The sequence below is a fragment of the Eleginops maclovinus genome, chromosome 22, assembly GCF_036324505.1.
Source record: "Eleginops maclovinus isolate JMC-PN-2008 ecotype Puerto Natales chromosome 22, JC_Emac_rtc_rv5, whole genome shotgun sequence".
NCBI lineage: Eukaryota > Metazoa > Chordata > Actinopteri > Perciformes > Eleginopidae > Eleginops > Eleginops maclovinus.
In genome coordinates this window covers 7330437-7342407 of record NC_086370.1, presented here as the reverse complement: position 1 = coordinate 7342407, position 11971 = coordinate 7330437, and positions in this window count along the sequence as shown.

Genomic DNA, 11971 nt, shown 5'->3' with positions numbered 1-11971 from the left:
GGTCCGTAAAGGCTGAAATCCCAAAGTCCCCTCCAGAGGGAGTTTATCTTCCACACACTGCTCCCTGCCTGAAATGCTGTATTGGACTGCTTTGTTTACATAATGACATCACTATGTAACACTCTTGCTTCTATTGGTTAGCGCTCCAACTCATTATATGTGATAGGCTAAGGGGAGGGATGTCTCTTATCTATGGACCAATCACAACAGAGGCGACCAGCTAACCAGTCAGAGCAGGCTGGGCTCTAGTTTCAGACAGAGGGTGAAAAGAAATGCTGTAGCACAGGAAGTTTGAGAAAAATGAAGATCTTTTGAACATTAAAGCATGGAGACATGTCACAGTAGAGGAACAAAATACAAATGAAAATTTGCATAATAGGGCCCCTTTAAATTTAAGTTTATGTCTTACGCTTAATATTCCCCTAAACCAGTAGTGGTTTTGGGCATGAGCGAAGTGGGCAACTGCCCGGGGCGGCATTTCTTGGGGGGCGGCACGAGGGAGCACTTTAAAAAAAAGTGTTTTCTATCTATCATACCACTGTGTGGGGAATTGGCAAATTGGCGCCCCCTGCATCTGCAGGCACCCCTGTTTGCTGAGAAGGTGCCGTGCACAGAAGCTGTGTGAGAAGGGGAAAGGGGAGGGGGCGCGGCCGGTGCAGTTCACCTCTGGGTCTCCCAAATGGAACGGACAAGGGGGGGGGGGGGGATGTGGGATCCACTGTATAGCGCAATGTCACTGTCACACCTCGACTTTCTTCCAAATAACGCACATTTCATTCATAATATTATAATTACAGGCCTATAATTCCTACACTCGGCGGGATCTCGCCCGGGGTGTAATTCCATTTAGAAGCGCCACTGCCCTAAACTCAGGGGTCATTTAGGAGTTTTGTATTGCAATGTCTACAGAGAGCTGTGGCCGGTTTGAGTCTGCGCCACTGTGTGACCAATGGAAACGATTTTGGCCTTTGTTATGAGAAAATGTCTTTTGAAAGTTTAATATGAAATTGATACAACCCTTTACCTGGTGAATACATTAACCATATTAGATAGTTGGGAAGTAATCCAATCAGAAATCAGCAAACATGACAAGTCAAACCACATAGTATATATATAGTTTATTTAATCAGTTTCATTGAGATTAAAATCCTTTTCAAGAGTGACCTGGCCAAGAAAGCAACAAGAACAATGTTCAAACAAACACAAACAATACAGGCAGACGAATACAACTGTCGTAAAACAGCAATGAAATAGTATTGTGAAGATAAATAAGTGAGATACAGACATGTGAGCAGATAGATGAATAAGATATTTAAAAAAGAGTTTTGTAAAATCAACTAACTGTCAGTCTCCATCCATCCATCTTCTCCCGCTTTTCCGTCAGGGTCGCGGAGGTAACAGCTCCACTCTCGCTGCTCCGATTCTCCGGCCCATCTCACGCTCCATTGTTCCCTCACTCGAGAACAAGACCCCGAGATATTTGAACTCCTTCACTTGGGGTAAGTCCTCATTCCCTATCTGGAGTGCACAGTCCATCGGTTTCCTACTGAGAACCATGGCCTCAGATTTGGAGGTGTTGATTCTCATCCCAGCCGCTTAACACTCGGCCGCGAACTGATCCAGTGAGTGCTGAAGGTCACAGACCGATGAAGCCATTAGGACCACATCATCTGCAATAAGCAGTGGAGCAATCCTTATCCCACCGAACTGCAGACCCCCTCCCCCACGACTACGCCTCGAAATCCTGTCCATGAATATCACAAACAGGATTGGTGACAAAGCGCAGCCCTGGCGGAGGCCAACCCTCACCAGAAATCAGTCCGACGTGCTACCGAGGACCCGGACACAGCTCTCGCTTTGAGAGTACAGAGATTGGATGGCCCTGAGTAGAGACCCCCTCACCCCATACTCCCGCAGCACCTCCCACAGAATCTCCCTGGGAACCCGGTCATATGCCTTCTCCAAATCCACAAAGCACATGTAGACCGGACGAGCGTACTCCCAGGCCCCCTCCAGGATCCTTGTGAGAGTGAAAAGCTGGTCCGTCGTTCAACGACCAGGACGAAAACCGCATTGTTCCTCTTCAATCTGAGGTTCGACAATCGGCCGGACCCTCCTTTCCAGAACCTTAGATTAAACTTTCCCAGGGAGGCTGAGTAATGTGATGCCTCTGTAATTGGCAAACAACCTCTGATCCCCCTTTTTAAAAAGAGGAACCACCACCCCGGTCTGCCACTCCTTCGGTACTGTTTCCGACTTCCACGCAATGTTGATGAGACGTGTCAACCATGACCCTCAACACCCAGAGCCTTCAGCATTTCTGGGCGGATCTCATCCATCCCCGGGGCTTTGCCACTGTGGAGCTGTTTAACTACCTCAGTGACTTCCCCCCGTGAGATTGGAATTGATACCCCTTCATACTCCAGCTCCGCCTCTAATATAGAGTTGAGGTCAACAGCGCCCCATCCTTACTGTACACAGCTTGGATGGTTCCCTGCTTCCCCCTCCTGAGGTGTCGGATGGTTTTCCAGAACAACTTTGGTGCCAACCGAAAGTCCTTCTCCTGAAAAGCTGTCAGTCTGTAAGAGGAATTCCAAATATGAGGTTCTAAGATTGTTTCCTGTAGCTGGTAAAGTTTGTTTTTCTCCCCCATAATAAGCTGATAAGAAGACTCACATTTGCTGCTGTCTTTCTGTTTGTTATTTGTGCTTTCAAATGTTTTCACCTGACCAAATGAACCATGCCAGAGGAGTAAACACAGAGTTCAACTTAACTGCTACACACACACACACACACACACACACACACACACACACACACACACACACACACACACACACACACACACACACACACACACACACACACACACACACACACACACACACACACACACACACACACACACACACACACACACCCTTGTCGGGAACTCGCCCTTAGGTTATAGGCCAATTGAGGACTAATGCAACCACTGAGACATCTTTTTTGCAGAGGAAGCTCTTTAAATTATATTTAGGACCAAAACTGAAAGCTGTTAGACAAACATTTTCAAGAGAATTATGTGTGCTCACATCTGCAGGTCAGAAAGAACACAACAACAAATAACAAAAGTTATTTTAAGGTGGGTGAGTTCCACTCAGTTCCCCTTCTCATGCTTACAGTAATATAACTGTAAGGATTTAATAAAAGAACAATGGAAAATAGGTCACTCAGTTAAAGGTAGCCAGGAAGTTTGAATAGAACAGAATAATATGAAAGTATTAAATTCACTTTTTGTTTCTGAGGAGAATCAACTTCCTATTGCCTGGAAGTTAGGATGAATGGAAGGGTGAAAGCTCTGATTACAGCTCCAACTAACCCTCTGTATGGTTACAAAACAATATAATATGTCAATGTACCTTAGCTATAACATATGTGAAGCCAACTTCAACGTAACATAAGGTCCATCTGGTGGCTGATGTGCAGACGTGCAGCATATGGCCACCGGCAGCCCGGGAAGGGACCTTCATTTAGAAAAAACATTCATAATGAACCAGAAAGAAATACTTACTATTTCAAAATATCACTGAGACTCAGTTGTAATGGTAATGTTCCTATAATACCCTTACAGGGATTTAAGTTCCATGTGCAAATAAGTGTAGTAAAGACTAACTTTATCAAACCCTTCTAATCCTACTTATGTAAAAAAACTACTGATCTTATTGGCTGTTACATAAAAAGCTATTAATATAATTATAATTGATACAAAACAATGTAATGTAAACTGTTGATCACATTGACCTTGGGGGGGGGGGGGGGGGGGTCGTGAAGCGTGGGAATAAGTTGTAAACAAACACTGGTTGATTGAGAAATCAACAAAATTGAGAAGTTCTTAACACAGCCGGCAGTTAAAAGAAAAGTGGACAAGCTCATGACAAACTTTCCAGCTACAAAGCCCAAATCAAGAAAGTATGACGAGGCATGCATCTCCCATGGCTTCACATCTAACATGGTCGGTGGGGAGGAACGTGGGCATACGGCTGCCTTTTGCAACATACTTGTGTGAAATGGGCTTTTCTACTGTCGCTGCCATCAAAACAAAAAACATATCAAAGCTGAACATTCAGGATAAACTCAGAGTGGCAGTCTCAAAACCACAGCCCCATTCCCAGTTTGTGAAGATCTACAAGGGAAAGCAATAACACATTGTCGTTGACAGGTAGGGTAGGCTCTGCTTGAGCTATTACCTCCGCGACCCTGACGGAAAAGCGGGAGAAGATGGATGGATGGATGGATGGATGGATGGTATGTGTGGAATAAAGGGAATAGTGATGTGATCATTTGCTTCCTGCAGTACAAATAGTAGTTCATGTTGATTAATATATGTTCATTAAAATAAATGAGAATTTTAAAATCTACTACTCACGGAAGTAGGCCAACTAGTTTCAATTAGGCCTAATCATTTCACAGTGACTCAGGATCATTTGCCATTACAAGCACTTTTGTTCATATTCAATCCATAATAATATACAATTATAGTTTAGTTACATTGAAGTCACATAAAAGGTTTATTGAGGGTATATCTTACACCCAGGCGCCACTGAGAGCATCCTCAGCAGCTGCATCACGCTGTGGTTTGGAAGCTGCACCGCCTCCAACCGCAAGAGCCTGCAGCGCATCATGAACTCTGCCCAGAGGATCATCGGGGTCTCACTTCCTACACTACAAGACATCTACAGCACCCGACTCACCCGCAAAGCACTCTGCATTGCGGGGGACCCCACCCACCCCTCCAACAGCCTCTTCAGCCTCCTGCCTTCAGGGAGAAGGTTCCGCAGCCTCCGCTCGAGCTCAGCTTCTTCCACCAAGCGGTCAGGATGCTGAACTCTCTCCCTCCCTCCCTCTCTCCTCTTACTCTCTCCCTCCCTCCCTATCTCGCTCTCTCTCTGTCCTCCGTCCCTCCCTCAATCCTGTCTCTCTCTCCTCCCTCCCTCCCTCCCTCCCTCTCTCCCTCCCTCTCTCCTCTCGCTCCCCCTCTCTCCATCCCTCCGTCTTTCTCCCCCTCTCTCATCTCCCTCTACCCCCACTCCCATCCCTCCCCTGACCTCTCCACCCTCCGTCCCACCCACCTTTCCCCGCTGCCTCAATGGAAATGTACCAGGACATTAATCCCCCTCCCTCACACACCCGTCCCTCATCCAGCACCAGTCACTTTCTATTCTGCGCTGCTACTGAAAATGTACTTTGTACAAAGTATTTTTTGCACTAAAGACCTACTTGCACTACCGTCAAACTGTGTTGTTTGTGTCTAACATATGTATGTATGACTTAGTTTTTTTTATATAGCCCTTTTTACCCTCCCTATTTATTTTTCTACGCTCTTATCTTTGTATGTTATATGTTCTTGTTTATATTTGCACTGTGGGACTGCCAGAAACGGTATTTCACTTTTCTGTATGTATAACACATGTGGAAACTTTGACAATAAAGTGGACTTTTGACTTTGACTACACCATTAGATGTGGCTGAATCTGTTTGGCCATTGTATTATGAATCATTTGAATTCAAGAAACATTTTGGATCATTCGTCAACTTTCAAAATATACTTGATTCAGTTTTCATTATTGGTGTGACGGCACAGACCAACTTCTAAATGTTTGTATCAATAGAGCTTCTGAGGTCCAGGATTTCTTAGGGTCATTTTATATAAGAACATTTCTCTCTTAACTCTATTGTATGGACTTATTTGACGTTTTCTGTATTAAATTAATGTTAAAGTTAAACGTCAAATACAAACCTTAAACTTTGCCACATTTGGTCATACCCAAAATGACTGTAATAGGCAACTTTTTTCCGAAAGCCCAGAAAGAACTGTAAAACATGTTTCCAGATTGTGTTCTCTGCAATTTGTAGATTAGTAGAATCTACTTCGAATGTAATTTAAATTACTTTTACATTTTTCTAATTTGACATTTAATATTTTTTGTACTTTTATGTTATAGTGTTTTATTGAACTTATTTTTGTCTCTATCCTTGCTTTTGCTGTACCAATGTAAATTACCCCTCGAATAAAGGTATACTGATTCTGACTCTGATTGTCCAAACATTTTACAAAAAAAACTGTTTGAAACTGCGGCCTTAATTTTCCAATCTGTATACCTGTCATTCCCATATTACAAAATACAACATACAGCAACACGTGTCACTTTTTGCAGCACTTTGTGTTATTTAACACAATTCTTCAGGCCTTTTTTAAAGCTTCTCACCTTTCAGTAAGTTTCTCAGTTTAGTAATGTACTTGATTTTGCGATAAAGTTTCTGACTCCTGAGATTCGTGTATTTATTATAATATGCTGTTTTCATCAGGCTCGCTGAAGCTGTCTCGTCTCAGTGATCCTTTTCACAGAGGATTTACAGGCATCCTTAGTGCTGTAGGTTTTCATTTGTTCTTGCTTTTCACTTTTTGGGTTGGGCTCCACCTCCTTCGTTTGCAAATGAAATACTGAGGCTTCTGGAGCCAGTGAAGAGGTCATCTAAAAAACCCATGAACCATGAAGCGATGGAGATGTCAGGAAATGTCACTAGGAGTCCATTCTCCTCCTTCTGTGGGGACATAACAATGTTAGATAACATGTGAGACTGCAGCAATAAACAACATCTAAAAGGAGACCTATCATGCTTATTGACATGTTCACGAAAAAGGTACAAGTTATAACTGCTGCTTTTGCAGTAAAGGGGCTGTGTGCATTTTTTTCAATCACAATTTCCAATATTAAGATCTGCTTTATAATTTTAACAAAATACATAATTATGTTTCTTTTAAACCCTGAATACATCTCATCGCTTTGTGTGAATTATTCAACCATACCAATTTGAAGAAAGGCATAAAAGTGTATAAAGGAAGTCATTTCTCACTTAGTGGGTGAGTAAGTACCTTCACATCGGTGGTGCATGGAGGGAGGAGGCTGTACAACAGGTATATTTGATCCAAATGTCCGGGTAAATTACAAACACGAAGACTTACCCCCTGGCAAATGGAAACCAGTGGAAAGTTTTACTTATATTTTGTTTCGGAACCTAAAATCCATCACAAAGCAGAAAAAAAATAGAACATACCCAAGTTGAAAGGCTTTCTTACCTTGTCTTCAGCAGGCGGATGCTGTGTGTCCAGCCTATTGGGAAATCTCTGGGATGGCAGGTCAAATAACCTGTGTTGTAGGAGAGAGGGGGGTTGTACCGGGGGGATTTCTGATCTATTATTCTCATGGGTCTCTCTGACTTCCTTGGGGTCAAATGGAACTACAATTAAGCCTTTCGTTACATTCAGTTTCCCCATGGCCAATGCAGCCTCATCAGTATTTGAATAAGTCACCCTGCCAAGCGTTGATCCATTGTACAATATTTTCTGCGAGGTTATGAGAGCAAATATATATTTAGTTATCTATTGAAGGTCAAGAGATTGCAAAGCAAACTGTGGGAATCAGTATTATGTTACCTGAACATTAATGACATTTCCAAAAGGTAAGCACATGATTAGCAGATCCTCAGCAGTTTGGTCTAGTTCTGTGCCAAAACTCGGAAAGATGATTAACGTCTGTCAGGAAAAAACAGTTGTTCAAAGTAACACCTGAAAGAAGTTAAGGAAAACATCATTTTCAGAGACTAGTTTGTACACTTCTGCATTATTTCTTCCCTACCTTCATATCACTTGCGTGGATGATGTTTAAAGCTTGTATTATAGAGATGTGTATTAAACTCTATTTCCAGCAAGGCAACTCTATTTTATGAGGGATTTTGATTTGAATTGGATATTGACTTTCGCTCCCATGGAGACCAATACCATTCTAATGTGGAGTGAAGCTTTCAATCACAATTGAAAACTTGGCCAAAGGGCAACTACAGCAATGTGAAATGTAGTAACATTTATAAAATATCCTCAGTAACGCAATAATCATTTGTTATAATTGCTATGTTTATGATAAAAATCAAAAAAATGTCCAACTTTAACTTTTCTAAATAGTCGTATTCGAACATTCTTACAATTCTAACTATGAAAAAATATATATTATCCATTCTTTTATTGATTTCTGATTAATTCCTTTTAGCTGATTGCCAACGTCAGCATGCTAACATTCTAACAAAGACAAAGCTAACATGCTAATGAAAAGCAGGTGCTGTACAGTGCTTCTAACATATTATAATTCACACTAAATACAAAGACAAGGCTGTAAGGAATGTATAACTAAAAGAATATTTGTCAAATTGTGACATTGTGCAAAAGTCAGGGTTTCGCTCGAGTCATTAGGGTTCATCCTCTGGGAACCATGAATGACAATAAAAAATGATTATCTGAAATAACCATTGCAAGTGTATATTGTAAATTAACACATTTAGTTTTTTACATTTATACAGTATACAACAAAAAAACATTAATAACTAAATGTTGCAATCTTTTTGGGAGGATACCTGTATCAATTATCAGTCATAAACCCACATTTAAGGCTCAATACGATGTGTTCAGCTGGAAATATGCAAATTGTCTTTCTTTTACATGTTTACTAATTTACTAACAGTAGTGCTTACTATTTTATCAATCTCATGCCTGTAACAAACTTGTGTTATGATCAATGTGATTTGTTTATGCTGGGTTAAGACACATAAGACATGTTTTGGTTTTACATTTTTATTTATGCCTTAATCAATACAAAGGTCCCATTGACACACAACATCGGCTAGGGGGTACTGCTGGTCAAGAGAGAAAAAAACTGGTACAGACATCTTCATTATAAAATTAAAATGAACCAAACAACACAGACAAAAAAAAGATACATGGATCAGAAACTTAACAATGATGGTATTGAAAGCAAGTCATTTTAAAACATGTCGAGGGTAAACTTTCAAAGGTAAGTCTGTTTACAGCTCATTCCAAACTTCCATAAAATTAAATCAAATGTTAAATCTGAGCTGACCACCAGACACAAATACTTACGTTTACAAAGAAAGACATGAGGATGTAGAAATAAAAGTATCAAAATGAGTAAAAACCGACTTAAAGGATTTATAAAAACCCATTCAAGGGGTCATGGGAAGACAAGTAATTAGCCCCATTGTTTTGGGGTAATTCACTCAGCTCCGGCTGTGTGGACAAGCTTTAGCAACCTTTTGCCTGATCGTTACATTTTTTACAGAAGTCTCCAAGTGTGTGGCCTAAAATTTGTGAATGAGGCTATGGTGGTTTGAATGCATTTCTGTAATCTGTTTGTTAAAAAAATAAAGTCCCTGAGTCTCATTTCTCAGATCAGAGTATTATAATGATTATATTCTAGAAAATGTATGTTACAAAACGTCTGGTTTGATCCCACTTTGGTTGCTTCACACTGTAGTTTATATAATATATAATCTTCTTTAAGCTTTTAGGGACATACCGTTCACATAAGTCCAACCTTTCCCCAGCAGAGGGCCCCCCAGGATCACATGTGCACATGCCGAGATTTGAAAACACTTGAGTTGCAGAAGATGGCGCTGTTATTTGTTTATAAATGTCCTGACTGAATAATCAGGCTGTCAAAATCAAGAGCATTTTTGTCCTATGTGGACAGATTTTGTTTCCTGCAACAACTATCACCAAGTATAAGCATGTCGAATGATTCTACTGTTTTAAACACCCAAGGATACCTGAAATGTAATATATTTTGACTTTTGTTATTATTGTGTATGTTTCATTTCTCCTTTTGCTATTGCATATTTCAAAGCTGAGCATTTGGGTCCACAGTAGTATGAGCCAGCAAAACAAATGACAAGCCTTTTTTAGAGGATTGCCATATAGAGGTCAGCCCCCTAGTGTAGTGCCATGATAATATATGTAAATGACCTACCATGGCTGACCAGACAGAACGAGATTTAACCAGCCTACGCCTGACTCTGGTTGCTTACCTCCAAACTTGACACGTGTGTAACAATACATTCCAGCACTGCAAGAGAAGCTCAGCTGTGTTGACAGGGAGGGCCTGGAGGCAGTTGACTCTTCAGGAAAATGACATGGATGTTCATAGTTCCTTTAGTTTTTAATTACATCCGATTGGAGTGAACTTTATTAAGTATATGGCCTACATTAGGTGAAAGGCATTTGTGAAAGCCGCTCTAGATATAGATGATGTTTTGCATTTTGCCTTTCAAAAATCAGGGGCCACATTAGAGCTACGATTAGTTGATAGAAAGAAAAGTAATAGACAACTTTTTTGATAATCAATTAAATGTGATTTTTGATTGATAGATCAATAAAGCTATTTGCTGCTTTTTTGTGCTTGTCTTATATCTTATTAAAATATTGTTTTCTTACATTTAGAGACATAACTGTGAGCTTTGAAAAACTGGGATGGGATATTTTCTAACATTATATAAACCACACTTAAACGGCAGATAATTCAATAATGAAAACAATATATATTTGCAGCCCTAGTCTATAAACACGCATGTACTTGCATGTTTATTTTAATTTGCACTCTTACTATATGGTTTGGATACTTTACACAAGTTTGTATGAGTGGAGAACATAAAATAAGGAAAACATGCATGTATTGTTTTGCATTTTATCAAAGTAATAATCAGTTCTGTGAGCATGCAGTTGATGTATATAATAAACCAGTACAGTTCAAGCAGTAACATCACTAGGCAGAGTGATAAAGCCCTATATGGACACGTCTTATCTGCTAAGCTGTAAGTGTAAAGTTGAACTTCAAACACTGACTATTCCTAGACTACTTTATTCCTAAAAAGTGGTCTGTCCTGTTTGTGTCCATTATTGTGTGTGTTCCTCTTCATCCAAGGGAAGACGTTTCTAGGAATGGGACAGCAAGGAGGGCAAAGCAAATGGCCTTCATGAATCACAACACAGATAATAGGCTTTGCAATCTTGTTTGTTAATGACAAAGGAGTCGGATGTATGCCAACTGTCTGGAGTGTAAGACTGATCCAAGGACAGCAACAAACCAACAGTGCACAGATACAATAGGTAACATAACCTACATTTCAAGATCTTATACATAATAAACTTGGAAGATTTTAGGTTTCAATTTCTATTGAGGATTTCATGAGGAATAATGATTCTCTGCACCCTTCTACACTGCAATCACAAATCCATGTGTCATGTAAATACATTATAATCATGCATTGTGGGCTTAACAGAACATTATAATGCACTTAATACAGTGAAAGAAACACACATAGGCTAGTACCAGGTATGGTTGCATTTAGACATTATAAATCAACCCTAAACATCAAAAATGCACTTCAAAAACTCAAATGAGATGAGTTTGCACAAAATTAATTTAAGCCCAAGAGTTCTGCCATTAATATTAAAGATGTGCATGTGTTTCTATGGATCGCCGAGACATAAAGAAATGAGTGGTAGACAGTGTTGCTGGGTAAAGACTCGAACGCCCTTCGAAAAATCCTTCCTGAATGACTTTACAGGGTTGTGTACTGTCTCCACTACACACCAAATCCAGTATTTTTCCATCAAGTAGCGCGCTGGACCACGTGACCACAAAGGAGAAAAAAACGCTGTCATGTTTGCATCCTCAATTGACAGCGGTGCATGCTGTATACAGCTCTCAATTTGCTAAATAAAGCTAGTGCTAATATAATTCTTGTCTCTACTGCTGCTGACACTTTATATTTATGTATTCCACCGTTCACTTTGATACTGTTGTCATTTCGGGGAACAAATTCTCCTCCAGGTCGTTTTTCTAACCCCGTGCGTTCATGATCATGTAACCACTCCCACTCGTGGCTGGTGGAAAATTACCAGCTTACAAGCAACAGGCAACTGAATGGTACTTGCGGTTTATCACATTTAACACTGCTCCTGCATAGGATAGGCACTTTCGTTTCAGGATAAATAGCATTTAAAAGTAATAAAACTGCCAAGGAGAATCTACGAGGACAAAATGAGACTCGTTTTACGCCTCATATTTTACGCAAGTGCACT